The following is a 4,093-nucleotide window of genomic DNA, read 5'->3' as shown; positions in this document are numbered from 1 at the left end:
GCTACTTGTTATGTCATGCATCGATATGCATCTGTTTGCATTTTATTCATTGTTTCTTCCCCCTCTTCTCTCCGGTAGACTGCGAGACTGACGCTGCTGCTGGTACCCCGATCGACTACAGTGTTGACGACCCCTCCTTCTTGCCAGGGCAACCAGGCAAGCCCCCCCTTGATCACCAGATATCGCCTATTCCTACTCTCTACTACTTGCATTAGAGTAGTGTAGCATGTTACGGCTTTCAGTTAATCCTATTCTGCTGCATAGCCTATCATTGTTGCTACCGTTGTTACCCTTACTTGCAATCCTAAATGCTTAGGATAGGATGCTAGTATTCCATCACTGGCCCTACACTCTTTTCCGCCTGCCATGCTATACTATTGGGCCGTGATCACTTCGGGAGGTGATCACGGGCATATGCTATATACTTTATACTGTTACATTACTTATGATACTGTTCGGAGATGGGGGCTGAAGGGGCAGGTGGCTGCATCCCGGTAGAGGTGGGCCTGGGTTCCCGACGGCCCCCGAGTATTACTTTGTGGCGGAGCGACAGGGCAGGTTGAGACCACCTAGGAGAAAGGTGGGCCTGGCCCTGGTGGGTGTCCGCGGTTACTTCATAATAACACGCTTAACAAGATCTTGGTATTTGATCTGAGTTGAGTCGTTGACCTTATACGCACTAACCGCCACGTGGGACAGGATATGGGCAACCGGCGTCGTGGTATCAGCCGAAGCTCTTTTTGACGTCAGCGACTAAGCGGCGCGCGCCGGATTGGACTGGAACGCCTGCTCTTGTATTAGGGAGGCTAGGTCTGCTTCCGGCCGCGTTCGCAACGTGCAGGTGTGCAATGGGCGATGGGCCCAGACCCCTGCGCGCATAGGATTTAGACCGGCGTGCTGACCTCTCTGTTGTGCTTAGGTGGGGCTGCAACGTGTTGATCTTCCGAGGCCGGGCATGACCGATGAAAGTGTGTCCGGCCAAATGGGATCGAGCGTGTTGGGTAATGTGGTGCACCCCTGCAGGAAAGTTTATCTATTTGAATAGCCGTGATCCTCGGTAACAGGACAACCCTGAGTTGTACCTTGACCTTATGACAACTAGAACCGGATACTTAATAAAACACACCCTTCCAAGTGCCAGATATAACCCGGTGGTCGCTCTCACACAGGGCGACGAGGGGAGGATCGCCGGGTAGGATTATGCTATGCGTTGATACTTGGTGAACTTACCATCTACTCTCTTCTACATGCTGCAAGATGGAGGCTGCCAGAAGCGTAGTCTTCGACAGGACTAGCTAACCCCCTCTTATTCCGGCATTCTGTAGTTCAGTCCACCGATATTGCCCCTTTACACAGATACCCGTGCATATGTACTGTAGGTCCTTGCTTGTGAGTACTTTGGATGAGTACTCACGGTTGTTTTTCTCCCTCTTTTCCCGCTTTCCATTCTACGTGGTTGTCGCAACCAGATGCTGGAGCCCAGGAGCCAGACGCCACCGTCGACGATGACTCCTACTACACCGGAGGTGCCTACTACTACGTGTAGGCCGCTCACGACGACCAGGAGTAGTTTAGGAGGATCCCAGGCAGGAGGCCTGACCCTCTTTCGATCTGTATCCCAGTTTGTGCTAGCCATCTTATGGCAACTCTTTTAACTTATGTCTGTACTCAGATATTGTTGCTTCCGCTGACTCGTTATGATCGAGCACTTGTATTCGAGCCCTCGAGGCCCCTGGCTTGTATTATGATGCTTGTATGACTTATTTTATTTTTAGAGTTGTGTTGTGGTATCTTCCCGTGAGTCCCTAATCTTGATCGTACAGGTTTGCGTGTATGATTAGTGTATGATTGAATCAGGGGCGTCACATGCCGCATGTGGCATTTTGAATTATCCGGAATATGTAAGACAATTATTATCTGCGCCATTGTAAATTTGTCATCGTATTATCCGTTGCCATTTTATTTGTCATCGTATTATCCGTTGCCCTATGTGGCAATTTAAATTAGGCCGGAATACGAGTTGAAAACACGAACAAAGCAAATGCTTCCATGGGATCACTAGCAAACACCCTCCGTCAAGGTGCTTTAATTAACCCATTAATGGAGAAGTTGTGAGCGAGGCGGGCGGCGGCTGGTGCATGGAAGTCAAAGAGCTCGCTTCCCGGTGAGCATGGGCGGCCTTGCTGCTCGCACGTGTCCCGTCGCGCCTGTGAGGTGGGCATGATGCACGCGTCTCATCGAGCCTGGGCGGCGGACTGCTCGCACGCGTCCCGTCGAGCCTGCACGGCGGACTTCTCGCGCTCGTGCCGTTGCACGCACGCCACCGAGTATGGTTAAATTTTGACACGGTTCATATAATACAACCATTTGCGATATTAATGTGTCAACTATTTGTTTCAAAAAGGACATCGTTGGCAATTAATGTATGCGCCTTGTCTCAAACTGGACGATTTTTACCACGACATATATGTGCCATGTCATGAAACCATGCCAAGTTTCATGTTTTTTGGGTGAGTTTTTGATTTACTGGGATTTAAAAACCGAGATTCTCAATGTTTCAGGACGACGAGAAGTTTGTAATTCATTCCCAATCCTTAAATCAGACCTAAACATGCACCCAATGACACATGTATGACTTCCCACCCACTTTGCTTCACTGGAGCATGTGCTTGTAGTTCAAATTTGAATTATGCACTAAAGTAAATGCCTAGAAAACTTAATTAATATATACAATGGCCAAACAAACCCTGAATAGTTTCAAATTTCGGCACGACACTCCTGTTATTCTATGTTGCCTGTAGAAAACAAAGTTCAAGGCGAGAAGAGGCAGCGATTATCATTTCGCCCGCAAGAGGGGCATGTTTCCCTACCGGAACCACGAGGGTTGAGATAGGCTCCGGTTTGTTAGAGGCTTGTAATATAGCTGCGCCCAAATTGGACAATTATATGTACCATCTAGTGACATCATGCCAAGTTTCATGATTTCCTGGTGAGTTTTAGATTTACAAAGATTTATAAATCAAGATTCGCAATGTTTGTGGCCAAGCCAGGACGGTGAGACGGTTGAATTCAGTCTCATTCGTTCCATGGGACCTAAACATGCACCCCAAGGACACATGTACGTTTTCTCTAGCCATTTTGGTGCACTGGAGCATGTATTTGTAGTTCGGATTTGAATTATGGACATTAAATGTCTAGAAAACTCAATTAATGAATAAAAAAGGTGAGACAAACCCTGAGTAATTTCAAAGTTCAGCGCGAATCTCCCATTGTTCCGTCTTGCGTGTAGAAGAAAATACGAGGCTAGAAGAGGGAGCGGTTATCATTTGGCCCACAAGGGGACACGTTTCCCTATCAAAACCACGAGGGTTCTTGCGACAGGCTCCGGTTTGTAAGAGGTTTGTAATAAAGCTTGGCTCAAATTGGCAATGTTTTTGCCACGACATATATGTGCCATGACGTGACACCATGCCACCTTTGATGACTTTCTGGTGAGTTTTGGATTTATGGGGATTTAAAAACCGAGATTTGAAATGTTTGAGGACGAGCCAGGACGCCGGTACGGTTGTAATTCGTTCCCATTCCTGGCATGGGACCTAAACATGCACCCAAGGACACATGTATAATTTTTCTAGCCATTTTGGTGAACTAGAGCATGTATTTGTAGTTTATATTTGAATTATGGACATTAAATGCCTATGAAACTCAATTGGTGTATAAAAGCCAAACAAACCCTGAATAATTTTAAATTTCAGCACGGATATCCTGTCGTTCCATGTTGCCCGTAGAAGAAAATACAAGGCGAAAAGAGGCAGTGATTACATTTCGCCCACAAGCGGAACACGTTTCCCTATCAGAACCATGAGGCTTCTTTGAGATAAGCTCTGGTTTGTAAGAGGTTTGTAATAAAGCTTGGCCCAAACTGGACAATGTTTTTACCATGACATATATGTGCCATGACGTGACACCATGCCACCTTTGATGACTTTCTGTTGAGTTTAGGATTTACGGGGATTTAAAAACCGACATTCCAAATGTTTGAGGACGAGCCAGGACGCCGGTACAGTTGTAATTCGTTCCCATTCCTGGCATG

This window comes from Triticum aestivum, chromosome 2D, assembly GCF_018294505.1.
Source record: "Triticum aestivum cultivar Chinese Spring chromosome 2D, IWGSC CS RefSeq v2.1, whole genome shotgun sequence".
Classification (NCBI taxonomy): domain Eukaryota; kingdom Viridiplantae; phylum Streptophyta; class Magnoliopsida; order Poales; family Poaceae; genus Triticum; species Triticum aestivum.
Note: the sequence above shows the minus strand (reverse complement) of the source record.